Below are 12,673 nucleotides of genomic sequence, written 5' to 3'. Positions count from 1 at the left end.
ATCCCATAGACCGACACATGTAACCTTTGGTAAAAGAATTAGTAGTAGAAAGACTGAAAATGAAGCAAATTTTGCAACAAATCTGCAACTGCCCATGACGACAAATTTAATAAAATACATGTGTGCCTTTTATTAAAACTTGGAATTGGTAAAAAGTGTTTTCCAGGCTTTGGTATTTGATGATCTGTCCTTAGGGTTTGACATCCAGTGAATGTCAGCGGGTGGAGGATCAAACAACCAGGACCTCCGCAGATCAGCTTGATCTGATATGTTCATCAATCACATGGCCTGTTCTCAGCTCAGTCCCAGTCATGTGAATAGGCTGAGCTGTGATACAACATACAACCACTAAACAATACAGCATTGTGCTTGATTTTCTGTGAAGAGACTATAGGGCTCATTTGAATGCTGAGGTCTCAAATTCAGGATTGGGTAGGTCATCAATTATTAGGTCTGGGAAACTTTTTGATAACCCCAACTTAGTCTACAAAGACTGGCTTATGATATGTTAGCGTAAGACTAAGCTTGCATCATCCGTCATGTTTACATTACAATCATTACATTATTCTACTACTATTAATGTCCATTGCCGTCATCCTATGATGGATGACAGCAACATACATTAATAATGGTAGTGTAAACATAGAGTGTTGGCCAAAAGTATTGCCCCCCCCTGCAATTCTGTCAGATAATACTTGTTTTCTTCCAGCAAGCACAAACTCTTTGGTATTAATATCTTCATTTATTTTGCTTGCAATGAAAAAACACAAAAGAGAATGAAAAAAAAAAAAGTCAAATCATTGATAATTTTACACAAAACTCCAAAAATGGGCCGGACAAAAGTATTGGCACCCTCAGCCTAATACTTGGTAGCACAACCTTTAGACAAAATAACTGTGAACAACCGCTTCCAGTAACCATCAATGAGTTTCTTACAACTCTCTGCTGGAATTTTAGACCATTCTTCTTTGTCAAACTGCTCCAGGTCCCTGAGATGTGAAGGGGGCCTTCTCCAAACTGCCATCAAGAGATCTCTCCACAGGTGTTCTATGGGATTCAGGTCTGGACTCATTGCTGGCCACTTTACAAATCTCCAGTGCTTTCTCTCAAACCATTTTCTAGTGCTTTTTGAATTTTTTTTTTAGTCATTGTCCTGCTGGAAGACCCATGACCTCTGAGGGAGACCCAGCTTTCTCACACTGGGCCCTACATTATGCTGCAAAATTTATTGGTAGTCTTCAGACTTCATAATGCCATGCACACGGTCAAGCAGTCCAGTGCCAGAGGCATCAAAGCAACCCCAAAACATCAGGCAACCTCCGCCATGTTTGACTGTAGGGACCGTGTTCTTTTCTTTGAAGGCCTCTTTTTTTTTTTTTTTTTTTTCCTGTAAACTCTATGTTGATGCCTTTTCCCAAAAAGCTCTACTTTTGTCTCATCTGACCAGAGAACATTCTTCCAAAACGTTTTTGGCTCTCTCAGGTAAGTTTTGGCAAACTCCAGCCTGGCTTTTTTATGTCTCTGGGTAAGAAGTGGAGTCTTCCTGGGTATCCTACCATACAGTCCCTTTTCATTCAGACGCCGACGATAGTACCAGTTGACACCAGGGGTGAACCTTCCCCTTTCGCCGCCCGAGCTAACTGCAGAAAGCCGCCGCCCCCCCCCCCCTGCCGGGAGGAGGGGGTGGATCGGGGGCGTGGCCGAGTGAAGGGGCGGGGCTTAGCCCCGTTCGCCGGCAGAGAGTAGGCCCGGAGACTGCCTGCTCTCTACCTTAGCGTGAGGGGAGGCTGCCGGAGCAGCGCTGCTCCAGTGGCCTCCCCAAACCACCGCTCGGTGATAAGCCAGTCCAGGACAGCTTGTCCTGGACTGGCTTAGGTTAGCAAAAATGCCGCCCTCCCTGAGGCCCTGGCATAGTGCCGCCTGAAGCGCTCGCTTCAGGTCGCCTCATGGGAGGTGCGGCACTGGTTGACACTGTTGTACCCTCGGACTGCAGGGCAGCTTGAACTTGTTTGGATGGTAGTCGAGGTTCTTTATCCACCATCCGCACAATCTTGCGTTGAAATCTCTCGTCAATTTTTCTTTTCCGTCCACATCTAGGGAGGTTAGCCACAGTGCCATGGGCTTTAAACTTCTTGATGACACTGCGCACGGTAGACACAGGAACATTCAGGTCTTTGGAGATGGACTTGTAGCATTGAGATTGCTCATGCTTCCTCACAATTTTGCTTCTCAAGTCCTCAGACAGTTCTTTGGTCCTCTTTCTTTTCTCCATGCTCAATGTGGTACACCCAAGGACACAGGACAGAGGTTGAGTCAACTTTAATCCATTTCAACTGGCTGCAAGTGTGATTTAGTTATTGCCACCACCTGTCAGGTTCCTCAGGTAAGTAACAGGTGCTGTTAATTACACAAATTAGAGAAGCATCACATGATTTTTCAAACAGTGCCAATACGTTTGTCCACCCCCTTTTTTTTATTGTTTGCTGTGGAATTATATCCAATTTGGCTTTTTGACAATTCTTTTTGTGGTTTTCCATTGAAGACAAATTAAATGAAGATAATAATACCAAAGAATTTGTGATAGCAATCATTTTCTGGAATAAAATGAATATTATCTGACAGAATTGCAGGGGTGCCAATACTTTTGGCCAACAATGTAGCTTAAGCCTGTGCATGTTAGTCCTTACAGACCAAAAAAGTCCAATGGTCAAGCAGAAGGGAACTGAAAAAGGCCCTTTATCGTACTTTAAAGGGATTCTACCAGATTTTCTCACTAACACGTAGGAACAGCCTTAAGAAAGGTTACTCTTCTCCTATCTTTACATGTCTTCTCTGGGCCGCCGTTCGTTTAAAATTCCCAGTTTTCGTCGGTATGCAAATGAGTTCTCTCGCAGCACTGAGGGCGAGTCCCAGCGCTCAAACAGCACTGGGGCGTCCCCAATGCTGCAAGAGAGCTCTCCAGCCATTCCACCAGTGCTTACAATACTGAGTAAGCAGCCATTTTCTTGTGGCCGAAGGGCATGCACAGTTGGCTTTGCCCTAGGCCCAAGGTCTAGAAGTTTGAAGCCAACACCTGGAAGAAGACGTGTGAAGAGCCCATTCCTGAAGAATATGGAGGCGGCGCTGGAGAGTTCTCTCGCAGCATTGGGGACGCCCCCTGTGCTGTTTGAGCACTGGGACCCGCCCCCAGTGCTGTGAGAGAACTCATTTGCATACCGGCGAAAGCCAGCATTTCTACGGAATGGCGGCGCGAAGAAGACATTTAAAGGTAGGAGATGAATAGCCTTTCTTAAGGCTATTCGTACGTGTTAGTGAGAAAAAAAATTTTTTTTATTTTAATGGTAGAATCCCTTTAAAACTGCTGAGCTAGTGTGAATCAAATACATCTATGTAATAGGGTTAGGCTTTACTCATGTAGGTTATCCTTAAAAATGAATGTCCACTTCTGAAAACCTTGTGGTACAAAATCTCAGCCCAATTCATTTCTTAAAAAAAACTTTGAAAAACTGTGAAAAAAAATGTTCAAATTCATTTTACATTGCCATCATTAAAAAGATTAATTAATAAAGACTAAACACTTTCCCATTGTTTAGCGACAGTAAAATCTAAATATATATATATATATATATATATATATATATATATATATATATATATATACATACATACATAGTTATCCAAAATCTAAAGAATTATTTATATAACCACATAAAGTAGAAGCCATACAGACATGTTTCAGCAAACTGTGCCTTAGGAAATAAACCCGTCTTTAAGATACTTATATAATGACCACATAATACCCTTAGTAAGCTGCACTTATTTACTGTTTAAGATGAATTTAGCCGGCGTTCTTCCATTAATGAAAGCAGAGTGAGTCCACTCCTGGCTCTTCAAAGTTCAAGGTTTCGGTTAAAAAGAAAAAAAAAAAAAAAAAAAAAAAAACACACAACAAGGGGTGCATCGCTTCCATTACTAGCTGGCTTAATGTGGCCATACACTGAGCGCAGGCCGGGGGTCTACTGTGCGGCACAAGCATTTAACCAGCGGTTAAGTGCACTTTCTTAACTCGGACACGTCAACAGTATTTGCGGTCTTGTTACCCTCTCTATATTAACAGAAGCCAGGCCGCACGACCGCGCTTCCACAAGTAGTCACAGAAGTGAATATAAAAAGGAAATTGTACAAATTATGTATTGCAAAGGGAGCCACTTAAAGAACAATGCAGATCTCACAAGCTTCCCTTTACACCAGAACGGCTGCCACTAAAAGCACCGCTCGCCTCCATTTAATCCATTTTAGAAGAAGAATGAGCATCGGTAAATTAGAGTAAATAGAGGGAATATAAAGAGACCTGCACAGAGCCAAGATTTGGTACAGCGAACAAGGCTTGATGGACTAAATGTCTGTAAACTTTTATCAAGTTTTTATCATGCATTAAAAACACGGCAGAAATTATATTATTCATGTTGTAGACTCTGCGGCCTCTTGTACCCCGCAACGGTCAGAGTGCTGTAGCTTAAAGGAGATTTATAATAATGCCAAACTCCAATACAAAAGGGAACCTTCACCACCTCAAGATCTTTCCATCCATTAATAGGGTCTCCTTCACTGATGTGGGACAGTAGGAAGTTTTTCTCTGGCCCCCAAGGAGCCTTTTTCCCTTCTTGGTGTTATGTGACAGGTCAGTGTTGCAAGATCTCAGGTGTGAATGGGGAGCAGAGGTCTTAAATTTGGTGTTATTGCTCTTACACTCTCTCATACTGGTCAATGGAAGTTCAATATGGTATCTCATGGTAAAAAACTCTTCGGATCAAAAAAAAAAAAAAAAAAAGAGAAAAAAAATTGTCGCACTACATAAAGATGGCCCAGGTTATAAAGATTGCAGACAACCTGAAGATGAGCTGCAGCATGGTGGCCAAGACCTTACAGAGATGTAACAAGACAGTGTTTGCCAAAAGTATTGGCCAAGACACCGACGGATAGTACGGGTTGACACTGTTGTACCCTCGGACTGCAGGGCAGCTTGAACTTGTTTGGATGTTAGTCAAGGTTCTTTATCCACCATCTGCACAATCTTGCGTTGAAATCTCTCGTCAATTTTTCTTTTCCGTCCACATCTAGAGAGGTTAGCCACAGTGCCATGGGCTTTACACTTCTTGAAGACACTGCGCACGGTAGACACAGGAACATTCAGGTCTTTGGAGATGGACTTGTAGCCTTGAGATTGCTCATGCTTCCTCACAATTTTGCTTCTCAAGTCCTCAGACAGTTCTTTGGTCTTCTTTCTTTTCTCCATGCTCAATGTAGTACACACAAGGACACAGGACAGAGGTTGAGTCAAATTTAATCCATTTCAACTGGCTGCAAGTGTGATTTAGTTATTGCCACCACCTGTTAGGTGCCTCAGGTAAGCAACAGGTGCTGTTAATTACACAAATTAGAGAAGCATCACATGATTTTTCAAACAGTGCCAATACTTTTGTCCACCCCCTTTTTTAAGTTTGCTGTGAAATTATATCCAATTTGGCTTTTTGACAATTCTTTTTGTGGTTTTTCATTGAAGACAAATTAAATGAAGATAATAATAGCAAAGAATTTGTGATTGCAATCATTTTCTGGAAGAAAAGGAGTATTATCTGACAGAATTGCAGAGGTGCCAATACTTTTGGCCAACACTGTATTCCACTTTAAAGAGGACCTTTCATCACTTGGAGCACATGCGGTTTTACATACCACTAGAAAGCAGACAGTGCACTGAATTCAGCGGCTTTCACGATCTGTGCCCAAGGTGAAGAGCTATTGGTACCGGTACCGTAGCTCTTCACTGTCAGAAGGGTGTTCCTGACAGTCTGTCAGGAACACCCTTCCTCATAGCAGTGCCTATAGCATCTGTGTTGCATCCTCAAACAGAAGGTGGAGGAGCACAAGGTCTCGAACATCCACTGGCACCGTGATGTCATCATGGAGGAGTGTAAGAAGATTTCTGTGACAATCTAGTGAATCTAGTGAGTTCCATGTCCAAGAGAGTTAAGGCAGTGCTGGAAAACAATGGGGGCCACACAAAATATTGACAGTGGTTGTCTAATATCTGTTGTCACAGACTCAAAAAAAAAAAAAAAAAAAAAAAAAAAAACAATTTCCAAAGCAAAGGGTTCACAGAGGGAGAAGCTGTGGCTCGGAGTCCTAGAATGTGACCTATCTATGGGCTACAATATAGTTCCATCAGCATTTATACAAGTTTTTGCAAACTGAACTTCTGAAATCCGCAATGTCATAGAAAACAAAACGAAAAAAAAAGTATATGCCACATACAGTAATGTCCTTAGCAAAGTATAAACATCGCTCGTCTGCACTTTTTTTTTTTTTTTATTTAAACACAAAAGCTATTCATCACAAAGTCGGCATTTAATGAGCCATTTGCTGCTGTGGCAATATTTGGGAAATTATAATTTACACTCGTCTTAATAACTAATCTAACATGAGTAATGTGTTTGGGAAGTCAAATCTACATCTGAATTTTATTTTTTATTTTTAATTTTTTAATATTTATTTTTTAAAGACTCCCCCCCACACACACACACTTCAACAATACAACCAGTTAATCAGTCTTATAATTAACACTTAATACTATTACAATTTTCAAAATTATTAATATAATATTAATATCAAATAATGTAAATAATTGTTTTATACTAATATGTATGCCGCTGTACCGTGCTGTATCATTCAACAGATAGCAGAGTATATGAAGCATGAAGGTAAAAGACACTGGTGCGTGATATGACAGTACAGGGATAATGGACACAGTGATGTCACAGTACAGGGAGAATATACACAGTGATGTCACAGTACAGGGATAATGGACACAGTGATGTCACAGTACAGGGATAATGGACACAGTGATGTCACAGTACAGGGATAATACACACAGTGATGTCACAGTACAGGGATAATACACACAGTGATGTCACAGTACAGGGATAATACACACAGTGATGTCACAGTACAGGGATAATACACACAGTGATGTCACAGTACAGGGATAATACACACAGTGATGTCACAGTACAGGGATAATGGACACAGTGATGTCACAGTACAGGGATAATGGACACAGTGATGTCACAGTACAGGGATAATACACACAGTGATGTCACAGTACAGGGATAATACACACAGTGACGTCTCAGTACAGGGATAATACACACAGTGATGTCACAGTACAGGGATAATACACACAGTGATGTCACAGTACAGGGATAATACACACAGTGATGTCACAGTACAGGGATAATACACACAGTGATGTCACAGTACAGGGATAATGGACACAGTGATGTCACAGTACAGGGATAATACACAGTGATGTCACAGTACAAGGATAATACACACAGTGATGTCACAGTACAGGGATAACACACACAGTGATGTCACAGTACAGAGATAATACACACAGTGATGTCACAGTACAGGGAGAATATACACAGTGATGTCACAGTACATGGATAATACACACAGTGATGTCACAGTACAGGGAAAATAAACAAAGTGATGTCACAGTACATGGATAATACACACAGTGATGTCACAGTACAGGGATAATGCACACAGTGATGTCACAGTACAAGGATAATACACACAGTGATGTCACAGTACAGGGAGAATATACACAGTGATGTCACAGTACAGGGATAATACACACAGTGATGTCACAGTACAGGGATAATACACACAGTGATATCACAGTACAGGGATAATACACAATGATGTCACAGTACAGAGATAATACATACAGTGATGTCACAGTACAGGGATAATACACAGTGATGTGACAGTACAGAGATAATACACAGTGATGTCACAGTACAGGGATAATACACACAGTGATGTCACAGTACAGGGATAATACACAGTGATGTGACAGTACAGAGATAATACACACAGTGATGTCACAGTACAGGGATAACTCGCACAGTGATGTGACAGTACAGGGATAATACACACAGTGATGTCACAGTACAGGGATAATACACACAGTGATGTCACAGTACAGGGATAATACACACAGTGATGTCACAGTACAGGGATAATACACACAGTGATGTCACAGTACAGGGATAATACACACAGTGATGTGACAGTACAGGGATAACTCGCACAGTGATGTGACAGTACAGGGATAATACACACAGTGATGTCACAGTACAGGGATAATACACACAGTGATGTCACAGTACAGGGATAATACACACAGTGATGTCACAGTACAGGGATAACACACACAGTGATGTGACAGTACAGGGATAACTCGCACAGTGATGTGACAGTACAGGGATAATACACACAGTGATGTCACAGTACAGGGATAATACACACAGTGATGTCACAGTACAGGGATAATACACACAGTGATGTGACAGTACAGGGATAATACACACAGTGATGTGACAGTACAGGGATAATACACACAGTGATGTGACAGTACAGGGATAATACAGTGATGTCACAGTACAGGGATAACTCGCACAGTAATGTCACAGTACAGGGATAGTGGATACATTGATCTCACAGTACAAAGATAGTGGACATTAGTGTGACCATACTTGTTGTGATTGCTATGCAGGTTACATGACTGAGAAATCAGCGGGGCAGATCAACTCTAGAAAATGCACCAGATCCGCCTTTTCTATCAGTTTTGGCGCCTTGTCCACTTTTTCATTTTAAATCAGAACTCTACAATTAGACAGTCTTAAACCACGACAGTTTTTGCTAAGAGTGTATTCATACTAGCATTGTTTAATGCATATGCTTCTTGCCGATGTAGGAACAGAAAAACGGATTAAACAAAGACAGATGAGTACTATGAGAACTGACAAGGGACTCTACTGACTATAATGGAGTCCATTGGGGATCTGTTTTCTCCCTGACATCGCTGAACACAAAATAAAAGTCATGCCTGCAGGATTTTTACGTATGCGATTGTGCACCTAATAGAGACTCCAATGCAGGTGTGAACGTCGCCTTACGCCATGTGCACGTTAGCGCTGATGTCTATTCTTCTAATAGGACCAAAAGAACAAACGTATAAAATAAAGGAGAACAAGGGGCCTCACTGATGGCGATGGATGTCATTTTTATCTTTAACTGGTCACAGCGATTTTAGGCAGATACTGCGCGGGGACCATCACCGATCTGTCTCCTGATTTGAGGGGTATAATCTGTGACTTACAACAAACCAATATATTGCATAAATACGTAGACTTGTCTATTGATCGCTGCTAAATTTCGTATGATAGTTAAATACAGACATTTCTCTACGAGCGCAAAGATACCACCAACCTAAAGGAAGGCGAGGAAAAATACCAACAATCGACTAACACTCTACAAATATGAATAAATCTGTGCTGTCTGAATATCCCAACTAAACCTATGCACGGCTGATCGGCTGTTTCATCATCATACTGTGTACCAAATGACTTCGGAGGATCTTACACAACAGTGAGTAAATTTCAGAGTGGATGACACCTCGGAGAAACATTGCAATAAAGAATTTTTCTTTTTGAATCCAGGGTCCATTAGGCGCCTCATCGCCGAAAATGACATCTCATCAGCTTAGCACAAGTAAAATTTATAACAACATTAATACAACAAATCCAAGACTCAAATCCCAGAACAAGAAGCCGTGCAGCCAAATATTATACAGGCCGAGCCCAGAATCACAATCTTCTATTTGCAAATAAATAATGATGGCTGACTGCGCTACCTAATTCCCAGAATTGGCCAATACTCAACATTTCTGCATTTTGTGGGCCAGATCTAATAGGAATATTCTAGCAAAATATATTTACTAAAAAAAAAAATCTTTACAGATCTCTCCCCCACGTCGTACCCAGTCTTCTCTGTCTGGTAAGCGGTGGTATCGGATCGCTGGATTTTAAGCTGACCATATACACTCCAGTTCTCAATCCAGTACACACAGTAATGTGCAAAAGTTGTAGGCAGGTGTGGAAAAAATGCTGCAAAGTGAGAATGCTTTCAGAAATACAAGTGTATTTTTTTATTTTTTTTTTTATGTAGATTGTGAGCTCACAATGTACATTTTTCCCTATCGGTATGTCTTTTTGGAATATGGGATTGAAATCCATGCAAACATGGGGAGAACATACAAACTCCTTGCAGATGGTTTTTTGCCCTTGGCGGGATTTGAACAACAGGACCCAGCGCTGCAAGGCTGCAGTGCTAACCACTGAGCCACCGTGTGGCCCCTAAATAGAAGGGGCGGATTTTAGCACCGAGAGTGACGCGGGGAGCGGTCAAAACCCGCCTGCCACAACTGTCGTGGTCATGGCTCCCCCCCTCCCCGGCTTAAATGAATGGGCCGAATCCGGAGGTTGCTGCTGCCAGACAGACGCCGCAGCTCAGTGAGCCACGGAAACCACCTGAAGAGAGAGCATAGACACTAGAAAAATGCTTCACAGCCCTGGTGTTGTTTTACGTGGACCCGTAAGAGGTTACATAGGGTGATTCCGTAATTACACCAGTAGGGTAGAAAAGATATGCAACACAATGAGTAAACAACGTACAAATCGAATGGTACACATTTTAAATGTATTATTTTATTTTTTATGTTGTAACACACATTGGTATTAATGGTGGTAGGTTAAATGTATGTTTTTTGTTTTTGTGAAAATGTTATTATGCTATAGTGAACTAGGTGGTTGGGCTGCTGCATAACTGCAGCAAATATAAAATAATTAACAACCAACCTCAGAGAGGTATAAATAGCCACACAGTTCATTCAGTTTTCACTTCGCCATGAGGAAGGGGCTTGGGCCCTGAAACGCGTAGGCGGTTTTTGTTTTTTCGTGTAACCATTGTCATGTAAGTGCTGTGTCATTTTTCTATTTTTTCACTGGTTTCTGTATATGTAAAAAAAAATTTTAAGATGGCCTAATTAAAGTATTACAGTTTTTAAATATCACACTGGACTGAATGCTGAATTCATACCTTTTTTTCTTTGGAACTGAAGAGAGAGCAGCCCGCTTCTTTTTTCTGTTAGTGAAAAAAGCAGCCTGGCGGTCTACATAGACCACCATTGTGAGGGGTCGGACTATGACGTGGATTACGCGCCATAATCCGCCCCCTCTGTGCCTGTGTGAACGGGCCCTTAAATGAAATTTGGAGCGGATTTTGAGACAGAATCTGCCTCAAATTCAACTGGGTGAACATACGCTTAGGCCTCATGACCACGACCATGTGCATTGTCAGTATGCTAACCGTGTTTCTCATTCATTTCTATGTATTTTCATATTTCGGTGGGCAAAACTTAGGAAAATTCCTATTCCTGTCCATTTAGCAGCTTCAATAAGCAGTCATATACATGTCACCTTGGGGTCAGACACTGACTTATAGGGTAGCTCTGACACAAGTGGCCCCAGACAGCCAGCTTTCCTCCTCTTGGAATAGAGTTAATTTTTTAAGCTGCCTTGTATTCCTGCATTGTTCCATAATGAGCGAAGCCTAGAGGTGCAGAGCATTAAGTGCAGGGGAGGTCTGATTCAGGACCACTTTCCCCAGCACTTAGCCCCCCCACACGTATTTACAGCCTCCACAATTTCACACCCACCTTTTACAAACCCAAATACTCGGCTTATAAATATCTCCAGTGACTTAATTAACACATAATTGCCAAAAGACAAGGGCTCCTAATGTAGACAGGCTCCTAATTGCTCAACCCTACGCCAACATTTAACCCTTCATCATTTAATGTAAAAAGCCTAATTACTCTGATAAAAGTCAACATCATTTGCGTTTGTTAAGCAAAGTTTCTGCAGAAATAAAAATAATTAGAGCATTAACAAACACTAATGTCATTGTGCCACCTGCCAAGGGCAGAGCCGGGCTCTTAATTCAGGAGGGTGTTACCAGGTTTGCCTTAGGAAAATTAAAGACTATTTCTTTTACTCCAGCTAGGTACTAATATGGATATACAGTACAGACCAAAAGTTTGGACGCACCTTCTCATTCAAAGAGTTTTCTGTATTTTCATGACTATTAAAATTGTAGATTCACACTGAAGGCATCAAAACTATGAATTATCACATGTGGAATTATATACTTAACAAAAAAGTGTGAAACAACTGAAATCTGTCTTATATTTTAGGTTCTTCAAAGTAGTCGCCTTTTGCTTTGATTCCTGCTTATTGGCCCTTTTGCCTTCACTCTGCGATCCAGCTCACCCCAAACTGTCTCGATTGGGTTCAGGTCTGGTGACTGTGGAGGCCAGGTCATCTGGCATAGCACCCCATCACTCTCCTTCTTGGTCAGATAGCCCTTACACAGCCTGATGGTGTGTTTGGGGTCATTGTCCTGTTGAAAAATAAATGATGGTCCAACTAAACGCAAACCGGATAGAATAGCATGCTGCTGCAAGATGTTGTGGTAGCCATGCTGGTTCAGTATGCCTTCAATTTTGAATAAATCCCCGACAGTGTTACCAGCTTGGCACCCCCACACCATCACACCTCCTCTTCCATGCTTCACGGTGGGAACCAGGCATGTAGAGTCCATTCATTCACCTTTTCTGCGTCGCACAAAAACACGGTGGTTGGAACCAAAGATCTCAAATTTGGACTCATCAGACCAAAGCACAGATTTCCACTGGTCTAATGTC

At 41.6% G+C, this 12,673-nt stretch overlaps 1 protein-coding gene across 2 annotated transcripts in view; it reads right to left on the bottom strand.

Moving 5' to 3' along the window:
• AP3B1 (adaptor related protein complex 3 subunit beta 1) overlaps positions 1 to 12,673 on the bottom strand; it is a 175,825-nt gene that overhangs the window by 66,811 nt on the left and 96,341 nt on the right. The window lies entirely within an intron of this gene.

This window comes from Leptodactylus fuscus, chromosome 1 (assembly GCF_031893055.1).
Source record: "Leptodactylus fuscus isolate aLepFus1 chromosome 1, aLepFus1.hap2, whole genome shotgun sequence".
Lineage (NCBI taxonomy): Eukaryota > Metazoa > Chordata > Amphibia > Anura > Leptodactylidae > Leptodactylus > Leptodactylus fuscus.
Note: the sequence above shows the minus strand (reverse complement) of the source record. Positions and strands in the feature narration are given on the sequence as shown.